Source organism: Phyllobates terribilis, unplaced genomic scaffold (genome assembly GCF_046119375.1).
Source record: "Phyllobates terribilis strain yellow unplaced genomic scaffold, ASM4611937v1 Scaffold_41__1_contigs__length_11206878, whole genome shotgun sequence".
Classification (NCBI taxonomy): Eukaryota; Metazoa; Chordata; class Amphibia; order Anura; family Dendrobatidae; genus Phyllobates; species Phyllobates terribilis.
In genome coordinates, this window is record NW_027362801.1 from 8,545,544 (window position 1) to 8,566,752 (window position 21,209).

Below are 21,209 nucleotides of genomic sequence, written 5' to 3' on the forward strand. Positions count from 1 at the left end.
TGTGTAAAATATATATCCCACGGGGGTAAAATTGAAAAAAGGTGAAAAAAAAATTTTTTGGGACTTAGTCATTTTTTCAGCGTTTATCAGACTTTCAAATAGCGGAAATATCAGTGAACATTCCGATTTCAGTTCCAGAGCGATTCGCCCAATGAGTCCTTCATATTTAGTCGTTTTCAGCCAATTTTCTGAATTTTTGAAAATTTCACTTTTTTGTGAAAATATCCTCTAAATGAGGGAATAATATGTGTGAGGGTACCCCAGGAGAGTTCCAAATGTGTGTGGGTAGAATATATATCCCACGGGGGTAAAATTGAAAAAAGGTGAAAAAAAATTTTTTTTGGACTTAGTCATTTTTCCGGCATTTATCAGACTTTCAAATAGCGGAAATGTCAGTGAGCATTCCGATTTCAGTTCCAGAGCGATTCGCCCAATGAGTCCTTCATATTTAGTCGTTTTCAGCCAATTTTCTGAATTTTTGAAAATTTCACTTTTTTGTGAAAATATCCACTAAATGAGGGAATAATATGTGTGAGGGTACCCCAGGAGAGTTCCAAATGTGTGTGGGTAGAATATATATCCCACGGGGGTAAAATTGAAAAAAGTTGAAAAAAAATTTTTTTGGACTTAGTCATTTTTCCGGCGTTTATTAGACTTTCAGTTAGGGGAAATGTCAGTGAGCATTCCAATTTCAGCTCCCGAGGGATTCGCTCGATGAGTCGTTCATATTTAGTCATTTTCAGCCAATTTTCTGAATTTTTGAAAATTTCACTTTTTTGTGAAAATATCCACTAAATGAGGGAATAATATGTGTGAGGGTACCCCAGGAGAGTTCCAAATGTGTGTGGGTAGAATATATATCCCACGGGGGTAAAATTGAAAAAAGTTAAAAAAAAAATTTTTTGGACTTAGTCATTTTTCCGGCGTTTACCAGACTTTCAGATAGGAGAAATGTCAGTGAGCGTTCCGATTTCAGTTCCAGAGCGATTCGCCCAATGAGTCGTTCATATTTAGTCATTTTCAGCCAATTTTCTGAATTTTTGAAAATTTCACTTTTTTGCGAAAATATCCACTAAATGAGGGAATAATATGTGTGAGGATACCCCAGGAGAGTTCCAAATGTGTGTGGGTAGAAAATATATCCCACGGGGGTAAAATTGAAAAAAGGTGAAAAAAATTTTTTTTGGACTTAATCATTTTTCCGGCGTTTATTAGACTTTCAGTTAGGGGAAATGTCAGTGAGCATTCCAATTTCAGCTCCCGAGGGAGTCGCCCGATGAGTCGTTCATATTTAGTCATTTTCAGCCTATTTTCTGAATTTTTGAAAATTTCAGTTTTTTGTAAAAATATCCACTAAATGAGGGAATAATATGTGTGAGGTTACCCCAGGAGAGTTCCAAATGTGTGTGGGTAGAATATATATCCCACAGGGGGTAAAATTGAAAAAAGTTGAAAAAAATTTTTTTTTTGATTTAGTCATGTTTCCGGCATTTATCAGACTTTCAGTTAGGGGAAATGTCAGTGAGCGTTCCCGTTTCAGCTCCAGAGTGATTCGCCCGATGATTCGTTCATATTTAGTCATTTTCAGCCAATTTTCTGAATTTTTGAAAATTTCACTTTTTTGTGAAAATATCCACTAAATGAGGGAATAATATGTGTGAGGGTATTCCAGGAGAGTTCCAAATGTGTGTGGGTAGAATATATATCCCACGGGGAAAAAATTGAAAAAAGGTGAAAAAATTTTTTTTGGGGAGTTAGTCATTTTTCCGGCGTTTATCAGACTTTCAGATAGGGGAAATGTCAGTGAGCGTTCCGATTTTAGTTCCAGAGCGATTCACCCGATGAGTCCTTCATATTTCGTCGTTTTCAGCTAACTTTCTGAATTTTTGAAAATTTCACTTTTTTGTGAAAATATCCACTAAATGAGGGAATAATATGTGTGAGGGTACCCCAGGAGAGTTCCAAATGTATATGGGTAGAATATATATCCCACGGGGGTAAAATTGAAAAAAATGTAAAAAATTTTTTTTTTACACTTAGTCATTTTTCCGGCGTTTATCAGACTTTCAGTTAGGGGAAATGTCAGTGAGCATTCCAATTTCAGCTCCAGAGGGATTTGCCCAATGAGTCGTTCATATTTAGGCATTTTCAGCCAATTTTCTGAATTTTTGAAAATTTCACTTTTTTGGGAAAATATCCACTAAATGAGGGAATAATATGTGTGAGGGTACCTCAGGAGAGTTCCAAATGTGTTTGGGTAGAATATATATCCCACGGGGGTAAAATTAAAAAAAGTTGAAAAAAATGTTTTTAGACTTAGTCATTTTTTCAGCGTTTATCAGACTTTCAGATAGGGGAAATGTCAGTGAGCGTTCCCATTTCAGTTCCAGAGTGATTCGCCCGATGATTCCTTTATATTTAGTCATTTCCAGCCAATTTTCTGAATTTTTGAAAATTTCACTTTTTTGTGAAAATATCCACTAAATGAGGGAATAATATGTGTGAGGGTACCCCAGGAGAGTTCCAAATGTGTGTGGGCAGAATATATATCCCACGGGGGTAAAATGGAAAAAAATTGAAAAAAATTTTTTTTCGACTTAGTCATTTTTCCGGCGTTTATTAGACTTTCAGTTAGGGGAAATGTCAGTGAGCATTTCAATTTCAGCTCCCGAGGGATTCGCCTGATGAGTCGTTCATATTTAGTCATTTTCAGCCAATTTTCAGAATTTTTGAAAATTTCACTTTTTTGCGAAAATATCCACTAAATGAGGGAATAATATGTATGAGGGTACCCCAGAAGAGTTCCAAATGTGTGTGGGTAGAATATATATCCCACGGGGGTAAAATTGAAAAAAGGTGAAAAAAAATTTTTTTTGGACTTAGTCATTTTTCCGGCATTTATCAGACTTTCAAATAGCGTAAATGTCAGTGAGCATTCCGATTTCAGTTCCAGAGCGATTCGCCCAATGAGTCCTTCATGTTTAGTCGTTTTCAGCCAATTTTCTGAATTTTTGAAAATTTCACTTTTTTGTGAAAATATCCACTAAATGAGGGAATAATATGTGTGAGGGTACCCCAGGAGAGTTCCAAATGTGTGTGGGTAGAAGATATATCCCACGGGGGTAAAATGAAAAAAAGTTGAAAATTTTTTTTTTTCGACTTAGTCATTTTTCCGGCGTTTATTAGACTTTCAGTTAGGGGAAATGTCAGTGAGCATTTCAATTTCAGCTCCCGAGGGATTCGCCCGATGAGTCGTTCATATTTAGTCATTTTCAGCCAATTTTCTGAATTTTTGAAAATTTCACTTTTTTGTGAAAATATCCACTAAATGAGGGAATAATATGTGTGAGGGTACCCCAGGAGAGTTCCAAATGTGTGTGGGTAGAATATATATCCCACGGGGGTAAAATTGAAAAAAGGTGAAAAAATTTTTTTTGGGGAGTTAGTCATTCTTCCGGCGTTTATCAGACTTTCAGATAGGGGAAATGTCAGTGAGCGTTCCGATTTTAGTTCCAGAGCGATTCGCCCGATGAGTCCTTCATATTTCGTCGTTTTCAGCAAATTTTCTGAATTTTTGAAAATTTCACTTTTTTGTGAAAATATCCACTAAATGAGGGAATAATATGTGTGAGGGTACCCCAGGAGAGTTCCAAATGTATATGGGTAGAATATATATCCCACGGGGGTAAAATTGAAAAAAGGTGAAAAAAAATTTTTTGGGGACTTAGTCATTTTTCCGGCGTTTATCAGACTTTCAGATAGGGGAAATGTCAGTGAGCGTTCCGATTTCAGTTCCAGAGCGATTCGCCCAATGAGTCGTTCATATTTAGTCATTTTCAGCCAATTTTCTGAATTTTTGAAAATTTCACTTTTTTGCGAAAATATCCACTAAATGAGGGAATAATATGTGTGAGGATACCCCAGGAGAGTTCCAAATGTGTGTGGGTAGAAAATATATCCCACGGGTGTAAAATTGAAAAAAGGTGAAAAAAATTGTTTTTGGACTTAGTCATTTTTCCGGCGTTTATTAGACTTTCAGTTAGGGGAAATGTCAGTGAGCATTCCAATTTCAGCTCCCGAGGGAGTCGCCCGATGAGTCGTTCATATTTAGTCATTTTCAGCCTATTTTCTGAATTTTTGAAAATTTCAGTTTTTTGTGAAAATATCCACTAAATGAGGGAATAATATGTGTGAGGGTACCCCAGGAGAGTTCCAAATGTGTGTGGGTAGAATATATATCCCACGGGGGTAAAATTGAAAAAAGTTGAAAAAATATTTTTTGGACTTAGTCATTTTTTCAGCGTTTATCAGACTTTCAGATAGGGGAAATGTCAGTGCGCATTTCAATTTCAGCTCCCGAGGGATTCGCCTGATGAGTCGTTCATATTTAGTCATTTTCAGCCAATTTTCAGAATTTTTGAAAATTTCACTTTTTTGCGAAAATATCCACTAAATGAGGGAATAATATGTATGAGGGTACCCCAGGAGAGTTCCAAATGTGTGTGGGTAGAATATATATCCCACGGGGGTAAAATTGAAAAAAGTTGAAAAAATATTTTTTGGACTTAGTCATTTTTTCAGCGTTTATCAGACTTTCAGATAGGGGAAATGTCAGTGAGCGTTCCGATTTCAGTTCCAGAGCGATTGGCCGATGAGTCCTTCATATTTAGTCGTTTTCAGCCAATTTTCTGAATTTTTGAAAATTTCACTTTTTTGTGAAAATATCCACTAAATGAGGGAATAATATGTGTGAGGGTACCCCAGGAGAGTTCCAAATGTGTGTGGGTAGAATATATATCCCACAGGGGGTAAAATTGAAAAAAGTTGAAAAAAATTTTTTTTTTTATTTAGTCATTTTTCCGGCATTTATCAGACTTTCAGTTAGGGGAAATGTCAGTGAGCGTTCCCGTTTCAGCTCCAGAGTGATTCGCCCGATGAGTCGTTCATATTTAGTCATTTTCAGCCAATTTTCTGAATTTTTGAAAATTTCACTTTTTTGTGAAAATATCCACTAAATGAGGGAATAATATGTGTGAGGGTACCCCAGGAGAGTTCCAAATGTGTGTGGGTAGAATATATATCCCACGGGGGTAAAATTGAAAAAAGGTGAAAAAATTTTTTTTGGGGAGTTAGCCATTCTTCCGGCGTTTATCAGACTTTCAGGTAGGGGAAATGTCAGTGAGCGTTCCGATTTTAGTTCCAGAGCGATTCGCCCGATGAGTCCTTCATATTTCGTCGTTTTCAGCAAATTTTCTGAATTTTTGAAAATTTCACTTTTTTGTGAAAATATCCACTAAATGAGGGAATAATATGTGTGAGGATACCCCAGGAGAGTTCCAAATGTGTGTGGGTAGAAAATATATCCCACGGGGGTAAAATTGAAAAAAGGTGAAAAAAATTGTTTTTGGACTTAGTCATTTTTCCGGCGTTTATTAGACTTTCAGTTAGGGGAAATGTCAGTGAGCATTCCAATTTCAGCTCCCGAGGGAGTCGCCCGATGAGTCTTTCATATTTAGTCATTTTCAGCCTATTTTCTGAATTTTTGAAAATTTCAGTTTTTTGTGAAAATATCCACTAAATGAGGGAATAATATGTGTGAGGGTACCCCAGGAGAGTTCCAAATGTGTGTGGGTAGAATATATATCCCACGGGGGTAAAATTGAAAAAAGTTGAAAAAATATTTTTTGGACTTAGTCATTTTTTCAGCGTTTATCAGACTTTCAGATAGGGGAAATGTCAGTGAGCGTTCCGATTTCAGTTCCAGAGCGATTGGCCGATGAGTCCTTCATATTTAGTCGTTTTCAGCCAATTTTCTGAATTTTTGAAAATTTCACTTTTTTGTGAAAATATCCACTAAATGAGGGAATAATATGTGTGAGGGTACCCCAGGAGAGTTCCAAATGTGTGTGGGTAGAATATATATCCCACAGGGGGTAAAATTGAAAAAAGTTGAAAAAAATTTTTTTTTTGATTTAGTCATTTTTCCGGCATTTATCAGACTTTCAGTTAGGGGAAATGTCAGTGAGCGTTCCCGTTTCAGCTCCAGAGTGATTCGCCCGATGAGTCGTTCATATTTAGTCATTTTCAGCCAATTTTCTGAATTTTTGAAAATTTCACTTTTTTGTGAAAATATCCACTAAATGAGGGAATAATATGTGTGAGGGTACCCCAGGAGAGTTCCAAATGTGTGTGGGTAGAATATATATCCCACGGGGGTAAAATTGAAAAAAGTTGAAAAAATATTTTTTGGACTTAGTCATTTTTTCAGCGTTTATCAGACTTTCAAATAGCGGAAATGTCAGTGAGCATTCCGATTTCAGTTCCAGAGCGATTCGCCCGATGAGTCCTTCATATTTAGTCGTTTTCAGCCAATTTTCTGAATTTTTGAAAATTTCACCTTTTTGTGAAAATATCCACTAAATGAGGGAATAATATGTGTGAGGGTACCCCAGGAGAGTTCCAAATGTGTGTGGGTAGAATATATATCCCACGGGGGTAAAATGAAAAAAAGTTGAAAAATTTTTTTTTTCGACTTAGTCATTTTTCCGGCGTTTATTAGACTTTCAGTTAGGGGAAATGTCAGTGAGCATTTCAATTTCAGCTCCCGAGGGATTCGCCCGATGAGTCGTTCATATTTAGTCATTTTCAGCCAATTTTCTGAATTTTTGAAAATTTCACTTTTTTGCGAAAATATCCACTAAATGAGGGAATAATATGTATGAGGGTACCCCAGGAGAGTTCCAAATGTGTGTGGGTAGAATATATATCCCACGGGGGTAAAATTGAAAAAAGTTGAAAAAAATATTTTTTGGACTTAGTCATTTTTCCGGCGTTTACCAGACTTTCAGATAGGAGAAATGTCAGTGAGCGTTCCGATTTCAGTTCCAGAGCGATTGGCCGATGATTCCTTCATATTTAGTCGTTTTCAGCCAATTTTCTGAATTTTTGAAAATTTCACTTTTTTGTGATAATATCCACTAAATTAGGGAATAATATGTGTGAGGGTACCCCAGGAGAGTTCCAAATGTGTGTGGGTAGAATATATATCCCACGGGGGTAAAATTGAAAAAAGTTGAAAAATTTTTTTTTTTCGACTTAGTCATTTTTCCGGCGTTTACCAGACTTTCAGATAGGGGAAATGTCAGTGAGAGTTCCCATTTAAGTTCCAGAGTGATTCGCCCGATGAGTCCTTCATATTTAGTCGTTTTCAGCCAATTTTCAGAATTTTTGAAAATTTCACTTTTTTGTGAAAATATCCACTAAATGAGGGAATAATATGTGTGAGGGTACCCCAGGAGAGTTCCAAATGTGTGTGGGTAGAATATATAATCCACGGGGGTAAAATTGAAAAAAGGTGAAAAAAAATTTTTTTTTTACACTTAGTCATTTTTCCGGCTTTTATCAGACTTTCAGTTAGGGGAAATGTCAGTGAGCATTTCAATTTCAGCTCCCGAGGGATTCGCCCGATGAGTCGTTCATATTTAGTCATTTTCAGCCAATTTTCTGAATTTTTGAAAATTTCACTTTTTTGCGAAAATATCCACTAAATGAGGGAATAATATGTATGAGGGTACCCCAGGAGAGTTCCAAATGTGTGTGGGTAGAATATATATCCCACGGGGGTAAAATGAAAAAAAGTTGAAAATTTTTTTTTTTCGACTTAGTCATTTTTCCGGCGTTTATTAGACTTTCAGTTAGGGGAAATGTCAGTGAGCATTTCTATTTCAGCTCCCGAGGGATTCGCCCGATGAGTCGTTCATATTTAGTCATTTTCAGCCAATTTTCTGAATTTTTGAAAATTTCACTTTTTTGCGAAAATATCCACTAAATGAGGGAATAATATGTATGAGGGTACCCCAGGAGAGTTCCAAATGTATGTGGGTAGAATATATATCCCACGGGGGTAAAATTGAAAAAAGGTGAAAAAAAATTTTTTTTGGACTTAGTCATTTTTCCGGCATTTATCAGACTTTCAAATAGCGGAAATGTCAGTGAGCATTCCGATTTCAGTTCCAGAGCGATTCGCCCAATGAGTCCTTCATATTTAGTCGTTTTCAGCCAATTTTCAGAATTTTTGAAAATTTCACTTTTTTGCGAAAATATCCACTAAATGAGGGAATAATATGTGTGAGGATACCCCAGGAGAGTTCCAAATGTGTGTGGGTAGAAAATATATCCCACGGGGGTAAAATTGAAAAAAGGTGAAAAAAATTTTTTTTGGACTTAGTCATTTTTCCGGGGTTTATTAGACTTTCAGTTAGGGGAAATGTCAGTGAGCATTCCAATTTCAGCTCCCGAGGGAGTCGCCCGATGAGTCGTTCATATTTAGTCATTTTCAGCCTATTTTCTGAATTTTTGAAAATTTCAGTTTTTTGTGAAAATATCCACTAAATGAGGGAATAAAATGTGTGAGGGTACCCCAGGAGAGTTCCAAATGTGTGTGGGTAGAATATATATCCCACGGGGGTAAAATTGAAAAAAGTTGAAAAAATATTTTTTGGACTTAGTCATTTTTTCAGTGTTTATCAGACTATCAGATAGGGAAATGTCAGTGAGCGTTCCGATTTCAGTTCCAGAGTGATTGGCCGATGAGTCCTTCATATTTAGTCGTTTTCAGCCAATTTTCTGAATTTTTGAAAATTTCACTTTTTTGTGATAATATCCACTAAATTAGGGAATAATATGTGTGAGGGTACCCCAGGAGAGTTCCAAATGTGTGTGGGTAGAATATATATCCCACGGGGGTAAAATTGAAAAAAGTTGAAAAATTTTTTTTTTTCGACTTAGTCATTTTTCCGGCGTTTACCAGACTTTCAGATAGGGGAAATGTCAGTGAGAGTTCCCATTTAAGTTCCAGAGTGATTCGCCCGATGAGTCCTTCATATTTAGTCGTTTTCAGCCAATTTTCAGAATTTTTGAAAATTTCACTTTTTTGTGAAAATATCCACTAAATGAGGGAATAATATGTGTGAGGGTACCCCAGGAGAGTTCCAAATGTGTGTGGGTAGAATATATAATCCACGGGGGTAAAATTGAAAAAAGGTGAAAAAAAATTTTTTTTGGACTTAGTCATTTTTCCGGCTTTTATCAGACTTTCAGTTAGGGGAAATGTCAGTGAGCATTTCAATTTCAGCTCCCGAGGGATTCGCCCGATGAGTCGTTCATATTTAGTCATTTTCAGCCAATTTTCTGAATTTTTGAAAATTTCACTTTTTTGCGAAAATATCCACTAAATGAGGGAATAATATGTGTGAGGGTACCCCAGGAGAGTTCCAAATGTGTGTGGGTAGAATATATATCCCACGGGGGTAAAATGAAAAAAAGTTGAAAATTTTTTTTTTTCGACTTAGTCATTTTTCCGGCGTTTATTAGACTTTCAGTTAGGGGAAATGTCAGTGAGCATTTCAATTTCAGCTCCCGAGGGATTCGCCCGATGAGTCGTTCATATTTAGTCATTTTCAGCCAATTTTCTGAATTTTTGAAAATTTCACTTTTTTGCGAAAATATTCACTAAATGAGGGAATAATATGTGTGAGGGTACCCCAGGAGAGTTCCAAATGTGTGTGGGTAGAATATATATCCCACGGGGGTTAAATTGAAAAAAGTTGAAAAAAATATTTTTTGGACTTAGTCATTTTTTCAGCATTTATCAGACTTTCAGATAGGAGAAATGTCAGTGAGAGTTCCCATTTAAGTTCCAGAGTGATTCGCCCGATGAGTCCCTTATATTTAGTCATTTTCAGCCAATTTTCTGAATTTTTGAAAATTTCACTTTTTTGTGAAAATATCCACTAAATGAGGGAATAATATGTGTGAGGGTACCCCAGGAGAGTTCCAAATGTGTGTGAGTAGAATATATATCCCACGGGGGTAAAATTGAAAAAAGTTTAAAAAATTTTTTTTTTCGACTTAGTCATTTTTCCGGCGTTTATCAGAATTTCAGATAGGGGAAATGTCAGTGAACGTTCCCATTTAAGTTTCAGAGTGATTTGCCCGATGAGTCCTTCACATTTAGTCGTTTTCAGCCAATTTTCTGAATTTTTAAAAATTTCACTTCTTTGTGAAAATATCCACTAAATGAGGAAATAATATGTGTGAGGGTACCCCAGGAGAGTTCCAAATGTGTGTGGGTAGAATATATATCCCACGAGGGTAAAATTGAAAAAAGGTGAAAAAAATTTTTTTTAGACTTAGTCATTTTTTCAGCGTTTATCAGACTTTCAGATAGGGGAAATATCAGTGAGCGTTCCGATTTCAGTTCCAGAGCGATTCGCCCGATGAGTCCTTCATATTTAGTCGTTTTCAGCCAATTTTCAGAATTTTTGAAAATTTCACTTTTTTGTGAAAATATCCACTAAATGAGGGAATAATATGTGTGACGGTACCCCAGGAGAGTTCCAAATGTGAGTGGGTAGAATATATATCCCACGGGGGTAAAAACTGAAAAAAGTTTAAAAAAATTTTTTGGACTTAGTCATTTTTTCAGCGTTTATTACACTTTCAGATAGGGGAAATGTCAGTGAGCGTTCCGATTTCAGTTCCAGAGCGATTTGCCGATGAGTCCTTCATCTTTAGGCGTTTTCAGCCAATTTTCTGAATTTTTGAAAATTTCACTTTTTTGTGAAAATATCCTCTAAATGAGGGAATAGTATGTGTGAGGGTACCCCAGGAGAGTTCCAAATGTGTGTGGGTATAATATATATCCCACGGGGGTAAAATTGAAAAAAGGTGAAAACATTTTTTTTTGGGACTTAGTCATTTTTTCAGCGTTTATCAGACTTTCAAATAGCGGAAATGTCAGTGAGCATTCCGATTTCAGTTCCAGAGCGATTCGCCCGATGAGTCCTTCATATTTATTCGTTTTCAGCCAATTTTCAGAATTTTTGAAAATTTCACTTTTTTGTGAAAATATCCACTAAATGAGGGAATAATATGTGTGAGGGTACCCCAGGAGAGTTCCAAATGTGTGTGGGTAGAATATATATCCCACGAGGGTAAAATTGAAAAAAGGTGAAAAAAATTTTTTTTAGACTTAGTCATTTTTTCAGCGTTTATCAGACTTTCAGATAGGGGAAATATCAGTGAGCGTTCCGATTTCAGTTCCAGAGCGATTCGCCCGATGAGTCCTTCATATTTAGTCTTTTTCAGCCAATTTTCAGAATTTTTGAAAATTTCACTTTTTTGTGAAAATATCCACTAAATGAGCTAATAACATGTGTGAGGGTACCCCAGGAGAGTTCCAAATGTGAGTGGGTAGAATATATATCCCACGGGGGTAAAAACTGAAAAAAGTTTAAAAAATTTTTTTGGACTTAGTCATTTTTTCAGCGTTTATCAGACTTTCAAATAGCGGAAATGTCAGTGAGCATTCCGATTTCAGTTCCAGAGCGATTCGCCCATTGAGTCCTTCATATTTATTCGTTTTCAGCCAATTTTCTGAATTTTTGAAAATTTCACTTTTTTGTGAAAATATCCACTAAATGAGGGAATAATATGTGTGAGGGTACCCCAGTAGAGTTCCAAATGTGTGTGGGTAGAATATATATCCCACGGGGGTAAAATTGAAAAAAGGTGAAAAAATTTTTTTTTGGACTTAGTCATTTTTCCGGCGTTGATCAGACTTTCAGATAGGAGAAATGTCAGTGAGCGTTCCGATTTCAGTTCCAGAGCGATTCACCCGATGAGTCCTTCATATTTAGTCGCTTTCAGCCACTGCTCTGAATTTTTGAAAATTTCACTTTTTTGTGAAAATATCCACTTAATGAGGGAATAACATGTGTGCGGGTACCCCAGGAGAGTTCCAAATGTGTGTGGGTAGAATATATATCCCACGGGGGTAAAATTGAAAAAAGGTGAAAAAATTTTTTTTTGGACTTAGTTATTTTTCCGGCGTTTATCAGACTTTCAGATAGGGGAAATGTCAGTGAGTGTTCCGATTTCAGTCCCAGAGCGATTCGCCCGGTGATTCCTTCATATTTATTCGTTTTCAGCCAATTTTCTGAATTTTTGAAAATTTCACTTTTTTGTGAAAATATCCACTAAATGAGGGAATAATATGAGTGAGGGTACCCCAGGAGAGTTCCAAATGTGTGTGGGTAGAATATATATCCCACGGGGGTAAAATTGAAAAAAGGTGAAAAAAAAATTTTTTTGGACTTAGTCATTTTTTCAGCATTTATCAGACTTTCAGATAGGGAAAATGTCAGTGAGCGTTCCGATTACAATTCCAGAGCGATTCGCCCGATGAGTCCTTCATATTTATTCGTTTTCAGCCAATTTTCAGAATTTTTGAAAATTTCACTTTTTTGTGAAAATATCCACTTAATGAGGGAATAATATGTGTGCGGGTACCCCAGATGTGTGTGGGTAGAATATATATCCCACGGGGGTAAAATTGAAAAAAGGTGAAAAAATTTTTTTTTTTGAACTTAGTTATTTTCCGGTGTTTATCAGACTTTCAGATAGGGGAAATGTCAGTGAGCGTTCCGATTTCAGTTCCAGAGCGATTCGCCCGAAGAGTCATTCATATGTAGTCGTTTTCAGCCAATTTTCAGAATTTTTGAAAATTTTACTTTTTTGTGAAAATATCAACTAAATGAGGGAATAATATGTGTGAGGGTACCCCAGGAGAGTTGCAACTGTGTGTGGGTAGAATATATAGCCCACGGGGGAAGATTGAAAAATGTTGAAAAAAATTTTTTGGGGGACTTAGTCATTTTTTCAGCGTTTATCAGACTTTCAGATAGGTTAAATGTCAGTGAGCATTCCGATTTCAGTTCCAGAGCGATTCACCCCTTGAGTCCTTCATATTTAGTCTTTTTCAGCCAATTTTCAGAATTTTTGAAAATTTCACTTTTTTGTGAAAATATCCACTAAAAGAGGGAATAATATGTGTGAGGGTACCCCAGGAGAGTTCCAAATGTGTGTGGGTAGAATATATATCCCACGGTGGTAAAATTGAAAAAAGTTGAAAAGTTTTTTTTCTGGACTTAGTCATTTTTCCGGCGTTTATCAGACTTTCAGATAGGGGAAATGTCAGTGAGCGTTCCGATTTCTGTTCCAGAGCGATTCACCTGAGTCCTTCATATTTAGTCGTTTTCAGCCAATTTTCTGAATTTTTGAAAATTTCACTTTTTTGTGAAAATATCCACTAAATGAGGGAATAATATGTGTGAGGGTACCCCACGAGAGTTCCAAATGTGTATGGGTAGAATATATATCCCACGGGGGTAAATTTGAAAAAAGTTGAAAAATTTTTTTTTTTTGGACTTAGTCATTCTTTCAGCGTTTATCAGACTTTCAGATTGGGGAAACATCAGTGAGCGTTCCGATTTCAGTTCCAGAGCGATTCGCCCGATGAGTCCTTCATATTTAGTCATTTTCAGCCAATATTCTGAATTTTTGAAAATTTCACTTTTTTGTGAAAATATCCACTAAATGAGGGAATAATATGTGTGAGGGTACCCCAGGAGAGTTCCAAATGTGTGTGGGTAGAATATATATCCCACGGGGGTAAAATTGAAAAGAGTTGAAAAATGTTTCTTTTTCGACTTAGTCATTTTTCCGGCGTTTATCAGACTTTCAGACAGGGGAAATGTCAGAGAGTGTTCGAATTTCAGTTCCAGAGCTATTCGTCCGATGATTCCTTCATATTTAGGCGTTTTCAGCCAATTTTCTGAATTTTTGAAAATGTCACTTTTTTGTGAAAATATCCACTAAATGAGGGAATAATATGTGTGAGGGTACCCCAGGAGAGTTCCAAATGTGTGTGTGTAGAATATATATCCCATGGGAGTAAAATTGAAAAAAGTTGAAAAAAATTTTTTTGTGGACTTGTTCATTTTTTCAGCATTTATCAGACTTTCAGATAGGGGAAATGTCAGTGAGCGTTCCAATTTCAGTTCCAGAGTGATTCGCCCGATGAGTCCTTCATATTTAGTCGTTTTCAGCCAATTTTCTGAATTTTTGAAAATTTCACTTTTTTGTGAAAATATCCACTAAATGAGGGAATAATATGTGTGAGGGTACCCCAGGAGAGTTCCAAATGTGTGTGGGTAGAATATATATCCCACAGGGGTAAAATTGAAAAAAGTTGAAAAAAAATTTTTTGGGGACTTAGTCATTTTTCCGGCGTTTATCAGACTTTCAGATAGGGGAAATGTCAGTGAGCCTTCCGATTTCAGTTCCAGAGCAATTCGCCCGATGAGTCCTTCATATTTATTCGTTTTCAGCCAATTTTCAGAATTTTTGAAAATTTCACTTTTGTGAAAATATCCACTAAATGAGGGAATAATATGTGTGAGGGTACCCCAGTAGAGTTCCAAATGTGTGTGGGTAGAATATATATCCCACGGGGGTAAAATTGAAAAAAGGTGAAAAAATTTTTTTTTGGACTTAGTCATTTTTCCGGCGTTGATCAGACTTTCAGATAGGAGAAATGTCAGTGAGCGTTCCGATTTCAGTTTCAGAGTGATTCGCCTGATGAGTCGTTCATATTTAGTCATTTTCAGCCACTTTTCTGAATTTTTGAAAATTTCACTTTTTTGTGAAAATATCCACTTAATGAGGGAATAATATGTGTGCGGGTACCCCAGGAAAGTTCCAAATGTGTTTGGGTAGAATATATATCCCACGGGGGTAAAATTGAAAAAAGTTGAAAAATTTTTTTTTTGGACTTAGTTATTTTTCCGGCGTTTATCAGACTTTCAGATAGGAGAAATGTCAGTGAGCGTTCCGATTTCAGTTCCAAATCGATTCGCCCGATGAGTCTTTCATATTTAGTCGCTTTCAGAAAATTTTCAGAATTTTTGAAAATTTCACTTTTTTGTGAAAATATCCACTAAATGAGGGAATAATATGTGTGAGGGTATCCCAGGAGAGTTCCAAATGTGTGTGGGTAGAATATATATCCCACGGGGGTAAAATTGAAAAAAGGTGAAAAATTTTTTTTTTGGACTTAGTCATCTTTCCAGCGTTTATCAGACTTTCAGGTAGGGGAAATGTCAGTGAGCGTTCCGATTTCAATTCCAGAGCGATTCGCCCGATGAGTCCTTCATATTTATTCGTTTTCAGCCAATTTTCAGAATTTTTGAAAATTTCACTTTTTTGTGAAAATATCCACTTAATGAGGGAATAATATGTGTGCGGGTACCCCAGATGTGTGTGGGTAGAATATACATCCCACGGGGGTAAAATTGAAAAAAGGTGAAAAAATTTTTTTTTGGACTTAATTATTTTCCGGTGTTTATCAGACTTTCAGATAGGGGAAATGTCAGTGAGCGTTTCGATTTCAGTTCCAGAGTGATTCGCCCAATGAGTCCTTCATATTTAGTCATTTTCAGCCAATTTTCTGAATTTTTGAAAATTTCACTTTTTTGTGAAAATATCCACTAAATGAGGGAATAATATGTGTGAGGGTACCCCAGGAGAGTTCCAAATGTGTGTGGGTAGAATATATTTCCCACAGGGGTAAAATTGAGAAAAGTTGAAAAAAATTTTTTGGGGGACTTAGTCATTTTTCCGGCGTTTATCAGACTTTCAGATAGTGGAAATGTCAGTGAGTGTTCCGATTTCAGTTCCAGAGCTATTCACCGGATGAGTCCTTCATATTTAGGCGTTTTCAGCCAATTTTCTAAATTTTTGAAAATTTCACTTTTTGGTGAAAATATCCACTAAATGAGGGAATAATATTTGTGAGAGTACCCCAGGAGAGTTCCAAATGGGTGTGGGTAGAATATATATCCCACGGGGGTAAAATTGAAAAAAGATGAAATTTTTTTTTTTTTCGACCAAGTCATTTTTTCAGCGTTTATCAGACTTTCAGATAGGGGAAATGTCAGTGAGCGTTCCGATTTCAGTTCCAGAGCTATTCGCCCGATGAGTCCTTCATATTTAGTCGTTTTCAGCCAATTTTCTGAATTTCTTAAAATGTCACTTTTTTGTGAAAATATCCACTAACTGAGGGAATAATATGTGTGAGGGTACCCCAGGAGAGTTCCAAATGTGTGTGGGTAGAATATATATCCCACGGGGGTAAAATTGAAAAAAGTTGAAAAAAAAAATTTTTTGGACTTAGTCATTTTTCCAGCGTTTATCAGACTTTCAGATAGGGGAAATGTCAGTGAGCCTTCCTATTTCAGATCCAGAGCGAGTCGCCCGATGAGTAATTTTTGTTTAGTCATTTTCAGCCAATTTTCTGAATTTTTGAAAATTTCACTTTTTTGTGAAAATATCCACTAAATGAGGGAATAATATGTGTGAGGGTACACCAGTAGAGTTCCAAATGTGTGTGGGTAGAATATATATCCCACGGGGGTAAAATTGATAAAAGTTGAAAAAAAATTGTTTTGGACTTAGTCATCTTTTCAGCATTTATCAGACTTTCAGATAGGGGAAATGTCAGTGAGCATTCCGATTTTAGTTCCAGAGTGATTTGTCCGATGAGTCCTTTGTATTTAGTCGTTTTCAGCCAATTTTCAGAATTTTTGAAAATTTCACTTTTTTGTGAAAATATCCACTAAATGAGGGAATAATATGTGTGAGGGTACCCCAGGAGAGATCCAAATGTGTGTGGGTAGCATATATATCTCACGGGGATAAAATTGAAAAAACGTGAAAATTTTTTTTTTTTCGACCTAGTCATTTTATCAGCGTTTATCAGACTTTCAGATAGGGGAAATGTCAGTGAGCGTTCCGATTTCAGTTCCAGAGCGATTCGCGCAATGAGTCCTTCATATTTAGTCGTTTTCAGACAATTTTCTGAATTTTTGAAAATTTCACTTTTTTGTGAAAATATCAACTAAATGAGGGAATAATATGTGTGAGGGTACCCCATGAGAGTTCTAAATGTGTGTGGGTAGAATATATATCCCACGGGGGTAAAATTGAAAAAAGTTTAAAAAAATTTTTTTTTGGACTTAGTAATTTATTCAGCGTTTATCAGACTTCCAGATAGGGGAAATGTCAGTGAGCGTTCCAATTTCAGTTCCAGAGCGATTCAACGATGAGTCCTTCATATTTAGTCGTTTTCAACCAATTTTCTGAATTTTTGAAAATTTCACTTTTTTGTGAAAATATCCACTAAATGAGGGAATAATATGTGTGAGGGTACCCCAGTAGAGTTCCAAATGTGTGTGGGTAGAATATATATCCCACCTGGGTAAAATTGAAAAAAGTTGAAAAAAAAATTGTTTTGGACTTAGTCATCTTTTCAGCATTTATCAGACTTTCAGAAAGGGGAAATGTCAGTGAGTGTTCCGATTTCAGTTCCAGAGTGATTCGACCGATGTGTCCTAGTCATTTTCAGCCAATTTTCAGAATTTTTGAAAATTTCACTTTTTTTGTGAAAATATCCACTAAATGAGGGAACAATATGTGTGAGGGTACCACAGGAGAGTTCCAAATGTGTGTGGGTAGAATATATATCCCATGGGGGTAAAATTTAAAAAAGTAAAAAAAAAAATTTTTGGGGACTTAGTCATTTTTCTGGCGTTTATCAGACTTTCAGATAGGGGAAATGTCAGGGAGCCTTCCGATTTCAATTCCAGAGCGAGTCGCCCAATGAGTCCTTCATATTTATTCGTTTTCAGACAATTTTCTGAATTTTTGAAAATTTCACTTTTTTGTGAAAATATCAACTAAATGAGGGAATAATATGTGTGATGGTACCCCAGGAAAGTTCCAAATGTGTGTGGGTAGAATATATATCCCACGGGGGTAAAATTGAAAAAAGTTGAAAAAAATTATTTTTTGGACTTAGTCATTTTTCCGGCGTTTATCAGACTTTCAGATAGGGGAAATGTCAGTGAGCATTCCGATTTCAGTTCCAGAGCGATTCGCCCAATGAGTCCTTCATATTTAGTCGTTTTCAGCCAATTTTCTGAATTTTTGAAAATGTCACTTTTTTGTGAAAATATCCACTAAATGAGGGAATAATATGTGTGAGGGTACCCCAGGAGAGTTCCAAATGTGTGTGGGTAGAATATATATCCCATGGGGGTAAAATTGAAAAAAGTTTAAAAAAATTTTTTTTGGGACTTAGTTATTTTTCCGGCGTTTATCAGACTTTCATATAGGGGAAATGTCAGTAAGTGTTCCGATTTCAGTTTCAGAGCGATTAGCCCGATGAGTCCTTCATATTTAGTAGTTTTCAGGCAATTTTCAGAATTTTTGAAAATTTCACTTTTTTGTGAAAATATCCACTAAATGAGGGAACAATATGTGTGAGGGAACCCCAGGAGAGTTCCAAATGTGTGTGGGTAGAATATATATCCCATGGGGGTAAAATTGAAAAAAGTTTAAAATAAAATTTTTTGGGACTTAGTCATTTTTCCGGTGTTTATCAGACTTTCAGATAGGGGAAATGTCAGTAAGTGTTCCGATTTCAGTTCCAGAGCGATTCGCCTGATGAGTCCTTCATATTTAGTCGCTTTCAGCCAATTTTCTGAATTTTTGAAAATTTCACTTTTTTGTGAAAATATCCACTAAATGAGGGAACAATATGTGTGAGGGTACCCCAGGAGAGTTCCAAATGTGTGTGGGTAGAATATATATCCCGCGGGGGTAAAATTGAAAAAAGTTGAAAAAAATTATTTTTTGGACTTAGTCATTTTTCCGGCGTTTATCAGACTTTCAGATACGGGAAATGTCAGTGAGCATTCCTATTTCAGTTCCAGAGCGATTCGCCCGATGAGTCCTTCATATTTAGTCATTTTCAGCCAAATTTCTGAATTTTTGAAAAGCTCACTTTTTTGTGAAAATATCCACTAAATGAGGGAATAATATGTGTGAGGGTACCCCAGGAGACATCCAAATGTGTGTGGGTAGAATATATATCCCACGAAGGTAAAATTGAAAAAAGGTGAAAATTTTTTTTTTTTTCGACCTAGTCATTTATTCAGCGTTTATCAGACTTTCAGATAAGGGAAATCTCAGTGAGCGTTCCGATTTCAGTTCCAGAGCAATTCGCCCAATGAGTCCTTCATATTTAGTCGTTTTCAGCCAATTTTCTGAATCTTTGAAAATTTCACTTTTTGTGAAAATATCCACTAAATGAGGGAATAATATGTGTGAGGGTACCCCAGGAGAGTTCCAAATGTGTGTGGGTAGAATATGTATCCCACGGGGGTAAAATTGAAAAAAGTTGAAAAAAAAATTTTTTTGGACTTAGTCATTTTTCTGGCGTTTATCAGACTTTCAGATAGGGGAAATGTCAGTGAGTGTTCCTATTTCAGTTCCAGAGCGAGTCGCCCGATGAGTCCTTCATATTTAGTCGTTTTCAGACAATTTTCTGAATTTTTGAAAATTTCACTTTTTTGTGAAAATATCAACTAAATGAGGGAATAATATGTGTGAGGGTACCCCAGGAGAGTTCCAAATGTGTGTCGGTAGAATATATATCCCACGGGGGTAAAATTGAAAAAAGTTGAAAAAAATTTTTTTTTTGACTTAGTCATTTTTCCGGCGTTTATCAGACTTTCAGATACGGGAAATGTCAGTGAGCATTCCGATTTCAGTTCCAGAGCGATTCGCCCGGAAAGACCTTCATATTTATTCATTTTCAGCCAATTTTCTGAATTTTTGAAAATTTCACTTTTTTGTGAAAATATCCACTAAATGAGGGAATAATATGTGTGAGGGTACCCCAGGAGAGTTCCAAATGTGTGTGGGTAGAATATATATCACACGGGGGTAAAATTGAAAAAAGTTTAAAAAAATTTTTTTTTGGACTTAGTCATTTTTCCAGCGTTTATCAGACTTTCAGATAGGGGAAATGTCAGTGTGCGTTCCCATTTCAGTTCCAGAGCGATTCGCCCGCTGAGTCCTTCATATTTAGTCATTTTCAGCCAAATTTCTGAATTTTTGAAAAGCTCACCTTTTTGTGAAAATATCCACTAAATGAGGGAATAATATGTGTGAGGGTACCCCAGGAGAGATCCAAATGTGTGTGGGTAGAATATATATCCCACGAAGGTAAAATTGAAAAAAGGTGAAAATTTTTTTTTTTTCGACCTAGTCATTTATTCAGCGTTTATCAGACTTTCAGATAAGGGAAATCTCAGTGAGCGTTCCGATTTCAGTTCCAGAGCGATTCGCCCAATGAGTCCTTCATATTTAGTCGTTTTCAGCCAATTTTCTGAATTTTTGAAAATTTCACTTTTTTGTGAAAATATCCACTAAATGAGGCAATAATATGTGTGAGGGTACCCCAGGAGAGTTCCAAATGTGTGTGGGTAGAATATGTATCCCACGGGGGTAAAATTGAAAAAAGTTGAAAAAAAAATTTTTTTGGACTTAGTCATTTTTATGTCGTTTATCAGACTTTCAGATAGTGGAAATGTCAGTCAGTGTTCCTATTTCAGTTCCAGAGCGATTCGCCCGATGAGTCCTTCATATTTAGTCGTTTTCAGCCAATTTTCAGAATTTTTGAAAATTTCACTTTTTTGTGAAAATATCCACTAAATGAGGGAATAATATGTGTGAGGGTACCCCAGGAGAGTTCCAAATGTGTGTGGGTAGAATATATATCTCACAGGGGTAAAATTGAAAAAAGTTGAAAAAAATTTTTTTTTTGGGACTTAGTAATTTTTCCGGCGTTTATCAGACTTTCAGATAGGGGAAATGTCAGTGAGTGTTCCTATTTCAGTTCCAGAGCGAGTCGCCCGATGAGTCCTTCATATTTAGTCGTTTTCAGTCAATTTTCTGAATTTTTGAAAATTTCTCTTTTTTGTGAAAATATCCACTAAATGAGGGAATAATATGTGTGAGGGTACCCCAGGAGAGTTCCAAATGTGTGTGGGTAGAATATATATCCCACAAAGGTAAAATTGAAAAAAGGTGAAAATTTTTTTTTTTTCGACCTAGTCATTTTTTCAGCGTTTATCAGACTTTCAGATAGGGGAAATGTCAGTGAGCGTTCCGATTTCAGTTCCAGAGCGATTCGCCCAATGAGTCCTTCATATTTAGTCGTTTACAGCCAATTTTCTGAATTTTTGAAAATGTCACTTTTTTGTGAAAATATCCAATAAATGAGGGAATAATATGTGTGAGGGTACCCCAGGAGAGTTCCAAATGTGTGTGGGTAGAATATGTATCCCACGGGGGTAAAATTGAAAAAAGTTGAAAACAAAATTTTTTTTGGACTTAGTCTATTTTCTGGCTTTTATCAGACTTTCAGATAGGGGAAATGTCAGTGAGTGTTCCTATTTCAG